At 42.2% G+C, this 12,736-nt stretch overlaps 2 long non-coding RNA genes across 2 annotated transcripts; both read right to left on the reverse strand.

Moving 5' to 3' along the window:
- Positions 1-1,190: 1,190 nt before the first annotated feature.
- On the reverse strand, positions 1,191-2,873 carry LOC125556217. The gene is made up of 3 exons (XR_007305033.1): positions 2,340-2,873; positions 1,822-2,092; positions 1,191-1,478 (listed from the first exon to the last, which is right to left on the reverse strand). It is a non-coding gene; the product is annotated as an uncharacterized LOC125556217 (long non-coding RNA).
- An 82-nt stretch (positions 2,874-2,955) lies between these two features.
- On the reverse strand, positions 2,956-4,932 carry LOC125556218. Its single transcript, XR_007305034.1, has 4 exons — positions 4,913-4,932; positions 4,614-4,797; positions 3,668-3,735; positions 2,956-3,296 (listed from the first exon to the last, which is right to left on the reverse strand). It is a non-coding gene; the product is annotated as an uncharacterized LOC125556218 (long non-coding RNA).
- Positions 4,933-12,736: the final 7,804 nt, after the last annotated feature.

Genomic DNA, 12,736 nt, shown 5'->3' on the forward strand with positions numbered 1-12,736 from the left:
GCTCACATAAAACACTCGAAATCTTTTGGTCAAAATCCTAGTTCACAAGTGCTCTGCATATATAATATGTGCTACAAACTTTACACAGTGATGTGAGGTTGGGTTGGATGAAGTCAACTGTTTTGGGTAATCCACCTACTAAACAGATTCGGTCTTTCCAAATCCTCTATCAAAAACTGCATAATTTTGACTTGGACGCCAAACATAATGTGGAGATCAGTCGCAAAAAAAGGAGAGATACGTCCCATGCTTTCTATAGACTATCTATTTGCACTATTTTGATGTACGGTTTAAAAGTAGCAGTCCAATTTAGTTTCACAGTCCAAAAATTAATCTTTATGTGATTCTGTGTACACCTTGTATGCGGACTTAAACCATGTTACTGTTTGAATTAAACTATGCGTTCAACATGAAAGTTGTAGATATCTTTAGTGGTGAGTAGAGCTAAAAGTGCATGGACAGACTCACTAAATATTAAAGAGACCAATTAGGCTAGTTTTCCCTAGGTTCTGAAACAGCTGCACGCACTCTAACCTTCTGCAGGTTTGGCTCTTGTGCAGATTACATTTAGCTTTTATACTTAAAAAATATTAACAAATCAATATGTTAACCAATATCACCGTCAAATCATCAGTGCCCTGCCTGAAGCTCCTATTGCAATAGAAAAGGTCAACTGGAAACTGCTACTATCTTTGCTGATTTGAGGACACAACAAGTTCTATTGGACACAACAAGTTACACTGGAAACTGCTACTATCTTTGCTGATTTGATTATCAACAGGATTTCGTGATCATCATCTCGCTGATCAGAACAATACTATGCTAATGCTCTGCTAAATTAACCACTGGCTAAAAGGAGAAAATACAGTTTTTTTAATTTAACAAACATGAAAATTCTCATAAGCATATACGTGTAACTATGACAAGATAGCATTATTTTTTGTGGCAAAATTGGACCAAGTATTACCTTCAATCGGCCAGAAGAGGAACATTTGAATCTCCTTGAAAATTTACAATGGACAACCTGCAGCAAACTGACGGGGTGAGGGTAATTGGGAGAGAGATGCAGAGTTAGGGCTCGGCCAGAGGAGGTTAGTCTCCATCGGAATGGCAAGAGTGCAGTAAGCAAATCAGGAGGGTTTGGGATGAAGAAAACTCACCCCGTTGCGGCCGGTCGGATGGGGCAACAGACAAGCAATTGGGTATTATTAATTGATGAGACTGTAGTATGTACCTCAGGTGTAGCATGGGCAGAAGAAGTTCCGACAGACGGTGGAGCACGGACAGATAGATTTCCAGCAAAGTCGATGGTGTATAAGCACACGATGTTGGTAACTTGCGGCACGATTATATTGGGAAAGCAACTTGCGATGTGATCTATTTGCTTCCGGTCGAGGGGTTCCATAGAACCAAGAAACACGCCGGACTTCTCTTTCGGTGTCATATAAATCCCCATACATACTGAAGAAGGAAGTTTCCTAAAGAGAAGTAAGTTTATTTCAGAAAGAATGTGTAGCAAAAGCTGTTCGCTCTTTATAAGCAAGTGGCCAAGTGCAATGTGTGCCTCGGTTCTTAAATACTTGTATCCCACACATGAATATATTGGATGTTTGACTGAAAGTTAAGACTTGCAGGTCAATACATATCATTAAAATCTCTAAGATTTATGTTATAACCTACTGGTAGATTTTGAGATTAAAGGTGAAATTAAGAGCATATGCCCTTCTGTTTCAATACCACTAAATTGTGTCTGTCTTTTGTGGGTAGCATCGAGAGTAAAAGACCAACGAGTGCAAGAATTGGAACATAGAAGAATCTTACCTGGGCATGATGCCATCAGGTTCTATGCCAAGATCGAGGTAGTAGAGCTCCCTCAATCTCTCTTGCCAAGCCCTCCCTTTGACCATCAATAGAACAGTCGCTCTCGCTTGCCCTGCTTTTGAAATCTCCTTCTGCACCACTGCAGATCAGTTGGCAGCATAGGCCGAGCTCTCCCATCTATCATCACGTTGAGCGCATCTATGCTTACTTCCCTTGTATCATCACAACGGATGCTATAAATTTGCTTGTGTCCTTGTCATAAATCTGAGTTCTGCACAATATGAAAAAGAAAGAAAGTCTGTTAATACAACATAATGATAGTTCCAAGGAAACATGTACTACGCCGAAACTGGCCATGATAGTATGGATGTCATGTGGATGGACATAATTGTGCAGGAATAACCGGGAAGAGTACTCGGATATCGACAACTCACCAGAGAGATCAGTGCACCCTACTTTAAACGTAGTTTCCTGGTGTCGCCACGGTGGTTGATGTTGCAGCAGTACCTGAGTCTTACCTCGAACTCCAAAGAACATGGCGCCGCCGACAACGCCCGAGGATGCAGGGAGAGCACGGAGACCGCTCGGCCAAACGGGTTCAACGCCACGTTCAGCAGGAACAGGTACTGCCGGCATTGGGCACGGGCTGAGAAGGCGTTGAAGCCGTCACAGAGCTGGACCTCGACGCACGCCCAGGCCCAAGCTCGTTCATGCACGGCCACCCATGCGTGTGGGCAAAGTGGTCCAGGAGTGCCGCCGTGGAGCTAGCGAAACCGCAGTCTGCCTGCGGGCAATAGCATGGCATCGTGAGGGCACGCCTTGAGGTGGTCGGGGTGGTCGTAGTAGGCCGGCGTGGCAGTGCAGCCGTGGGCGGTGTTGGCGCACGGCACCCGGATGGACTCTGTTAGCCTCTCCAGTGCGATGTTCCAGTGATAGCCGCCGGTCAACCGGATGTGACACACACGGCACCTCCTTGCCGCCACCATCTTGTCACGGTACCGCGAGGATATGGTATGACCGACGCCACACTGCACCCGAGCAGAAATGATGTTCCGGTGTTATTGGTACACAAACTTGTAATGGATCGGCCTAGGATGGATGACGAGCGTACGCACCTGGAAGACTGGTGGCATGGGAGGGAGGTAGCAGATGCCGCAGTTGAGGGTATCGTCGTCATCCACTATCACATTTGCGAGCGCCATGCGCTTCGCCGCCGGCTCCATCGTACCTGGAACCCGAGATTGTCGTCGTTGTTCTTGTTCTTCTTCTCTTGTTTCTTTCCTCTAGAAATACTAACATCGTCTCCTCCCTCGTCGGAGGTCTCGGGCCAACACCTTGAATCCGCGGGCGCTCCTCATGATGCCAAAAACCCTCACCGCCGACTGCCTCACACGGATGGCCGTCCCGTCCCGCATCCTGACCTTGTACCGCACTGCCGACACCAGCACCACCGATCACCGTTCCCGGCCCCATCGCTGCCATCACAAATTAAATAGGTACATAAATGCTTTCATCATGAGGTTTATTTGTCATGATAGGTATATGCACGTGTGTTGCACCGGAAGTTGATTTTTTTAAGCTACAGGGGAACATATGGGCACACATCATGATGCAAATCAAATAACAAAAAGGAGATTATGTTTTGGTTATGAAGCATAGAAGTTCTGCCAACTTTGTCCTGAGATATACTAAAGCCAAAGAATATCATAGAGGGAAATCAAATTATCTGAACGACATGATGTTATTTCACAAAATAAGTTAAATTTACATTTAAAATTTAAAATTACCAATTGGTCATCTTTACATGTAAATAAAAAGGTGGGAGTCAATATTACAATACGCTTACCAAAAATGTTCCTCTACAAAAAATTATCATGAAGAATCACCTGCCAAGAATAAAAACTGAGAGCAAGTCTGCAAAATAACAAATTGTTAACAATACATTTGGTAATATAAATCTCACTATTCTTGCACACCCTTCAGACTATACTCTCGTCTATGAACAGAAAAAGAAAACCATATAAACTAAATTCAACTCTGCAGAATAACACAAAGAATCACTAACAGTTCAGTACCATGTGAATGGAGACATACTATACCATCCTTTTTACCTTCTGACTGCACTTCTATTTGTGAGAATTCCAGTAAGTAGATGGCAATTTAGCAAAATACAACCATTGGAATATGGGAAGCCGTATAAACTGAATTATGTAGATAATATCACATGTGCATTATTGGCCTCTAAGATGGAACAAAACTGAATACTACCCAAAACAACACACAAATCTGACTGACAATTTTAAAATTTCATATCTCTCCTATACTACCTAATAAATTCAAGTTGTATACACCTTTTTCAATTGCACAAAAATTTAATTCAGTTTCTAAAGTCTGCAATACCCCCATAATTATAAACAGTCTGCAATACCCCCATTACTAACTCTAGTTCAGCAAATCACTGAGGAAGAGTCATTGGTGAGGATGGGCTAACTCCGCTATATACCATAACTATTCTTAACTACCATATCCAGAAAAAATATTGTCAATTTGAGAGGATACCGAAATTGAGTTACAAATAGAAATAACAAAAGTAAAATGTCAAGCATAAGTAGTCTATTCAGAGGCATCGTTCCCAGAAGAAATTCTGAGCTGAACACCAGAGCACAGCAAGTTGTGACAACTCACATCCCAAATGATAGCAGATTTATTTAAACTGCCAGTAGCATCACAGTACAGACGTTAAAACCAATAGCATTACATGAACACTGTACAGTCAGTTCCTGCATGCATACTTGCCGGTAACCTTGGTACCATCACCGCTCACACTCCTCTGTGTGTCCTTCATCGTCATATTTCCTTCGTCAAACAAATCCAGCAAACGCACACAATCGAATCACCTAATGCTTCGGCAACTCCAATAGCACGTTGTTGCTCCAAGCAATCAGTGAACACCACGGAGAGGGGCGTACTTGGATCCTAAACTCCAAGCAAACAATTAATTAAGATCCCTTGCACACACACACACACCGAGAGAGAAAGAGAAAGAGAGAGAGATCAGGGTATCCCAGGGTGAGGGATGAGAGGAGCTGACCTACGGAGCGGGGCGCCAGCTATGTGTCTCCGCTGCCGCTGCAGAGATCACATGACCATCGCCGCAAGAGGGGGAAGGCTGAGATTGGGGTTTGGGGATCGCGAGCAGGCGGCCTCCATCCGCGGCAGCGTGCATGGGCGAGCAGGGGATCGGCGTTGTTTTCTGGAGGGGATCGGCGGCGGCGGCGATCCAGAACTAATGACGAGGGTGAGATCCGGCGGGGTCTTCTCGAGTCGTTCTCCAGCAGTGAGATCCGACGGGGCCGATGGGATCGAGAGACGCGGCGGCGGCGGCTCCCATCGGACGGAGGAGGCATCGGCGGCGGCGGCATAGGGCATGGATCGGCCGCGGCACAGGGATGGATCGGCCGCGGAGGGGGCGTAGGGCTGGATCGGGCGTGCGAAGGTCTGGTTGGCGGCGGAGACCGATCTGCTGTGGGAACGAGGGATCGATCCTAGAGTTTTTTTGGCGCCGGTTTATTTCGCTAGAGGGTACCGAGTAAGCAGAGATGGGAGGATGACGAAAATAAAACAGAGGTGGGAGTATAACGAAAATAAACCAGCGAAAATAAACCACGCGGACTATTCACCAACTGCTCCATTAGAAATAGAGATTCAGTTGATCAAACTTAAAATAGAGCAGTTTGATGTACATATACATATTTTTGGATATTCTCTATTTCTTAAAAACAAACCAAGAAGACTAAATTAAAAAAACAGAGCAGTCTGACGTTTATTTTAAAAAGATTAGTTTTTCATGTTCATAAAAAATAGAATAACATTAAATAAAAAATAATAAAAAACTTCAATGTGTACAAAAAAGGACTTATCCATTTTAAAAACAGAGAAGATTACTTTCGCAACCATCGACGCAGCCCCTCACCCCCCTCCCCGACCATTGACGCCATCCCTCACTAGCACTCCCTTCCTCGTTTGAAAAAAATATATGAGAAAGGATTGTCCCCATTTCAAAAAAAAACAGAGGTTGAAAGTTAAAAGTAGAGAAGTTCACTGTTTATTACAAAACCAAAAAGGTCAAACTAGAAAACAGAGCAGTCCAAAAGGATTATAAAAATAGGTTTTCATCGATACAAGAAAACTTAGAAGTTCAAATTTAAATAACCAAGAAATTCATTGTTTATCAGAAAAACAAGAAGGTCAAATAAAATAAATAGAGCAGTACATATTTTATATATATATAACGGGTTAGTATTTATTACAAACTAGGATTTTCCTCGTTACTAAATAATTAACTAAGGAGTTCAAACCAAAAAAAAGAGTAGTTCAAAATTTATCGAAAAATGGTATTTTCTTGTTGTCTACAAAATCTAGAGGTTTATATTAAAAAAATCAAGAAGTTCAATGTTTATTACAAAATCAAAGAAGCACGAATTAAAAAACCAAAGAAGTCCAAAAAAATATTAAAACGGATTAAAAGAACCAAAATTTTCCTAAGAGTAAAACTAAGAGGTTCAAATTAAATAATAGTGACGGTCAAAGTTTATAAAAAAACTCAATTTTGTGCTCGGGGGAGCAAAAACAAATATGTTCAAATTAAATTAGGAGAGCAATTCGAACTTTATGGAAAAACATATTTATCCCATGCCTAAAGAGTAAAAGACAAGAAGTTCAATTTTTTTACAGAGATCCGTTCGAACATTTAACAAAAATTGGTTCTATCAAGTTTCTTAAAAAAACATATTTATCTCTAAGAAGTTCAAAGTAAAAAAGAGAAAAGTACAAAGGTTAAAAAAAAGTTAGATGTTTTCTCCTTACTAAAGAATAAAATGAAGAACTTCAAAACTAAATAAAAAGGAAAAACCAAAAAAAATTCAAATTAAAACCAAGAAGTTCAAATTAAAAAAACTCAGATTTTCCCTAATACTAAAGATTAAAACCAGGAAGTCCAATTTTGAAAAATGAAGTAGTTCAATGCATATTAAAAACTCAATTTCTTCTTGTTACTAAATAATAAAACCAAGAAGTTCAATTTTTAAAAGTAAAACAATTTGATATTTATTTGAAAACTCAATTTTTCCGGTCACTAAAGAATAAGACCAATAAGTTCTATTCGAAATAATGAAGAAGTTCTATTAAAATAAACCTATAAGTTCATATTTGAAAACGGAGTGGCTCGATGTCTATCAAAAAGTAGGATTTTTTCCCGTTACTAAAAGAAATAAAACCAGAAGTCCAAATTAAAAAGATGGAGAAGTTCGATGATTATAGAAAACTCAGATTTCCCTTGTTAGTAACAAATGGAAAACAAGAAGTTCAAAAATTAAATAATAAGAGGTTCAACTTTTAAAAACAGAGCGCTTCAAAATTTCATAAATAAGATTAAGAAAAAAACCAGGAAGTAAAAATTAAAAAGATGGAGAAGTTTGATGATTATAGAAAACTCAGATTTCCCTCGTTATTAAAGAATGTAAAACAAGAAGTTCAAAAATTAAATAACAAGAAGTTCAACTTTTAAAAATAGAGTGCTTCAAAATTTCGTAAAAAAGATTAAACAAAAAACCAGGAAGTCCAAATTAAAAAGATGGAGAAGTTCGATGATTATAGAAAACTCAGATTTCCCTCGTTATTAAAGAATGGAAAACAAGAAGTTAAAAAATAAAATAACAAGAAGTTCAACTTGGTGTGCATTTTGTATTAAAGAGAATAAAAAACAAAGTCTAAAAGTTTTCTTGTTATAAGTTCAAGTCCTGCATCGGAGAAAGTTAAAAAAATTATTGTGAGAGATGTTTGTACAACAGGAATATCATTTGTGTAACACGGAGTAATGGATGAGAAAATTATAAACGAAAATACATCACAGAAGTTCAACATGAAAACAGCAGGAAGTTTGACTACTATAGTGAATGAATTTCAGCTGAAAAACTTTTAAATCGTCGCGGGTATGAAAAAACCGATCAACACGGAAAAGTTGTTGGGGAACGTAGCAGAAATTCAAAATTTTCCTACGTGTCACCAAGATCTATCTATGGAGAAACTAGCAACGAGGGGAAGGAGAGTGCATCTACATACCCTTGTAGATCACTAAGCGGAAGCGTTCAAGTGAACGGGGTTGATGGAGTCGTACTCGTCGTGATCCAAATCACCGATGACCAAGTGCCGAACGCACGGCACCTCCGCGTTCAACACACGTACAGCCCGGTGACGTCTCCCACGCCTTGATCCAGCAAGGAGAGAGGGAGAGGTTGAGGAAGACTCCATCCAGCAGCAGCACAACGGCGTGGTGGTGATGGAGGAGCGTGGCTATCCTGCAGGGCTTCGCCAAGCACCACAGAAGAGGAGGAAGAAGAGACGCAGGGCTGCACCAACGAGAGATCGAATCGCGTGTTGTGGGCAGCCCAATGCCTCAATATATATAGGGAAGGGGAGGGGCTGCGCCCCCTCTAGGGTTCCCACCCCTAGGGGGGCGGCAGCCCTAGATGGGGAACAAGGGTGGCGGCCAAGAGGGGAGGGGAGAGGGAGGCGCACCAATATGGGCCCTAAGGCCCATATCCCCTAGGGTTTGCCCCCTTTCCACCTCTTAGGCGCCATGGGCCCTTGTGGGAGGCGCACCAGCCCACTTAGGGGCTGGTCCCTCATCACTCTTGGCCCATGCTAGCCTCTGGGGCAGGTGGCCCCACTTGGTGGACCCCCGGGACCCTCCCGGTGGTCCCGGTACATTACCGATAAACCCCGAAACTCTTCCGGTGACCAAAACAGGACTTCCCATATATAAATCTTTACCTCCGGACCATCCCGGAACTCCTCGTGACGTCCGGGATCTCATCCGGGACTCCGAACAAAATTCGGTAACCACATACAAACTTCCTTTATAACCCTAGCGTCATCGAACCTTAAGTGTGTAGACCCTACGGGTTCGGGAGACATGCAGACATAACCGAGACGTTCTCCGGTCAATAACCAACAGCGGGATCTGGATACCCATGTTGGCTCCCACATGTTCCACGATGATCTCATCGGATGAACCACGATGTCAAGGACTTAATCAATCCCGTATACAATTCCCTTTGTCTAGCGGTATTGTACTTGCCCGAGATTCGATCGTCGGTATCCCTATACCTTGTTCAATCTCGTTACCGGCAAGTCTCTTTACTCGTTCCGTAACACATCATCCCGTGATCAACTCCTTGGTCACATTGCGCATATGATGATGTCCTACCGAGTGGGCCCAGAGATACCTCTCCGCTTACACGGAGTGACAAATCCCAGTCTCGATTCGTGCCAACCCAACAGACACTTTCGGAGATACCTGTAGTGCACCTTTATAATCACCCAGTTACGTTGTGACGTTTGGTACACCCAAAGCACTCCTACGGTATCAGGGAGTTGCACAATCTCATGGTCTAAGGAAATGATACTTGACATTAGAAAAGCTTTAGCATACGAACTACACGATCTTTGTGCTAGGCTTAGGATTGGGTCTTGTCCATCACATCATTCTCCTAATGATGTGATCCCGTTATCAACGACATCTAATGTCCATGGTCAGGAAACCGTAACCATCTATTGATCAACGAGCTAGTCAACTAGAGGCTTACTAGGGACATGGTGTTGTCCATGTATCCACACATGTATCTGAGTTTCCTATCAATACAATTATAGCATGGATAATAAACGATTATCATGAACAAGGAAATATAATAATAATCAATTTATTATTGCCTCTAGGGCATATTTCCAACAAAAGTTGCGTATTTACAATAGCTTTCCACCGGTATATCAGTTGCTCAATTCCGGTTAGTGTTCCGGTGAGTGAATGGAGAGCTATGGGCAAAAAAATTATGTGAAAAATAGAGTGAAGTTCAGGTACACACGTCGAGAAGTTCAGGTTCTTCACACGGTGCATTTTTTAAGAATCTGTTTCGCGATAAAGGCAGAACGAATGATTTTGCCATTTTCGAAATTACTTGAAAACGGCTAGGAATCAGAGAATACCATCAACATGAAAAAGTTTCGCATTTTTTGTAGCTTTTCAACGGTATATTATTTGCCCCATTCTGATAAAGTTTGTAAAAATTACGGCGCAAATACATTTTTAACCATTTTCAAAATTGACATAAAACAGTAAGGAATTGGGAGAAATAATATATACCAAAAAGTTTCGCATTTCCTCAAGCTTTCCAACGCCATATCATTTGCTGCATTCGGACGTACGGTTCAAAAATTAGCTCAAAAATACAAACTCGGTGCAACTTGGACCATTTTCTAAATTAATTTTAAACCGTTCAAAATTAGAAAAAACTTTCAACATGAAAAAGTAGCGCATTTTAATAAGCTTTCCAACGCCATATTATTTATCTCAATTGGATTTGCCGTTTAGAAATGTCATCGAAAATACGAACTCGGTTGTTCGGTTTGCAAAATTTTACGATTTTCCAAATTACTCTTTAACCATAAGGAATTTGAGAAAACTTTCATCATGTGGAAAGAGCGGATTTGCAGCAGCTTTCCAACGCCATATTATTTGCCTCATTTTGATAAACGGTTTAGAAATGCGATCGAAAATACAATTCATGTTTTTTTTGTAACGAAAAAACGGTTTGCAAAACTGCTCTTAAACCGCTTACATTTTGCCAAAAATTCAACTTGGGTCATGATACTGGTGTCCATAGCTTTCCAACGATATATTACAAGCCCCATTTGGGCAATATTGGCAGAAGTTCAACCTAGCACTAGGAAAAGTTCAGGTCAAACAACTCAGGCAGTAAAATGCAAAAAACACAATTTAATCACAACTCGAGAGCAAAATCCGCCAACGAGCGAGATTCCTATTTAAAACGGGTATTTAGTTGCTAAAAGACGTTTCTAGATTACACTAACATCATATAGAACACGACTAACCAGAATAATTCGCGGGGGAAATCACGGTTGCGAAGATAGCCCGAAGGTCAGGTTCGTACAAAGGGAAGTTCGGACGCGTTACTCAGGCAGTTCAGGTTGTGATCAGAATAGTTTGTGTGTGTGTGTGTGAGAGAGAGAGAGAGAGGAGGGGGCGCCTAGCACACACCAGGCAATTGTTTAGCCGTGTGCGGTGCCCCCCTCCACCGTTTACATACCCGGTCATATTTTCGTAGTGCTTAGGCGAAGTCCTGCGAGGATCACTTCACCATCATCGTCACCACGCCGTCGTGCTGACGGAACTCATCTACTACCTCGACGTCTTGCTGGATCAAGATGGCGAGGGACGTCACCGAGTTGAACGTGTGCAGAACGCGGAGGTGTCGTGCGTTTGGTACTTGATCGGTTGAAACGCGAAGAAGTTCGACTACATCAACCGCGTTGAGAAACGCTTCCACTTACGGTCTATGAGGGTACGTAGACACACTCTCGTCCTCATTGCTATGCATTTCCATGGATAGATCATTGTGTGTGCGTAGATTTTTTTCTGTTTTCCATGCAACAATTCCCAACACTATATGTGTAATAGGTAGAGAGGAGCCATCACCGACGTTAATGCGAGTGGAAATATTGATCAGGTGGAAAGTATGAAGGTTATCGGGATGAGAGGGCCATGTGAGCAGTAGCACCAGTAACCATATACCAATCACTGCCATCGGTATAGTTGCTCGATGATGGAACCGAAGCAAAAGCCGCAAAGATGGCCGTTCCCATGGCGCCGGAGGCAGCGAAGGCACCATGTTGGTGGTGTAGTAGGCACCGGCTGGCTGCATCGGGGAGATGGCAGCATGAATAGGCACCCTGCGGCTGCGGGCCGACAAAGTAAAGTATGGTGCGACGCTGGTGGAGGACCGAGGAGACCGGGAACGGGTGCACGCGAGATGGCGCGGCGGCGACGCGAGGAGAATAGGGCGTGGCGGCGGCAAGAACCTGATGCGGCTGCGCCAGGGCGGAAGGTAAAGCTAGGATCGAAACCTATCTGATACCATGTAGTTTGACAATGCAACACACGATGTTGATCAGGTGCATAACGCACGTGTATATGTACAAAGAGTAGCCCATGGCCTTAACTATACAAGGAAACAGGAGGCAGGACCGCTAGAAAAAGATCCTGGCCATATACATGAGATTGGCCGGAAACTACGCTCGTACGTGAGAGAAAAAACACCACATCACTAACCCAATGACCCATCACGAGACATGACGACATCAACAAACTCCTTGAAATCCTCCACGCTGCCATGAGAGAAACAACATGTAAAGATGTGTTGCACAAAAAACACAATCGTGTCAGTATTTCATAAGTGTACTACAGGTGCATGCAATTTGAACCACAGAAATATCTACCTAGTTATGTGTATCTCCGAACGCCTTTGATGGTATTGCTTAGTGATGCCCAATAAATATCATATTATATCAAAAAATGGTAAAGTGCATTTTAGTACAACATCCTTGTTTTACTATGGAGGTGACACCAATTTCCATGAACCAGTGTCGGCCAAGTTGATGGACTTGGTAGTGGAGCACAGTTCGTGTTCCATGATATTAGGAGCGTTGTATAAAGATCCTCCATCTCTGGCTAATATAATAAAGAAAAGTGTGGAGTTTGTGTCACATACAGCTGGGGCTCTGAGTCGGACTCTTAGTACTTTGGTGACGGGCGCTAGTGGGTTGAGCAAAAAATAAGAGAAAATATTTGCTCGGTTGTTAGGAAAACATAGCACATGACCAAAAATGAAGACTTTTATTTTATGATTTAATCATATATTTTTTGGGGTGTTACAGTTAATATTTTGCTCTTGAGTTAAACAATTCCAACACGTCGAATATTAGTATCACAATATCGCACGTGCCTGGCATGTGCACGCAACACAACGCCTAGAAATTCAGCTACAAAAAAGCGGTTAAA

Source organism: Triticum urartu, chromosome 5, assembly GCF_003073215.2.
Source record: "Triticum urartu cultivar G1812 chromosome 5, Tu2.1, whole genome shotgun sequence".
Taxonomy (NCBI): Eukaryota; Viridiplantae; Streptophyta; class Magnoliopsida; order Poales; family Poaceae; genus Triticum; species Triticum urartu.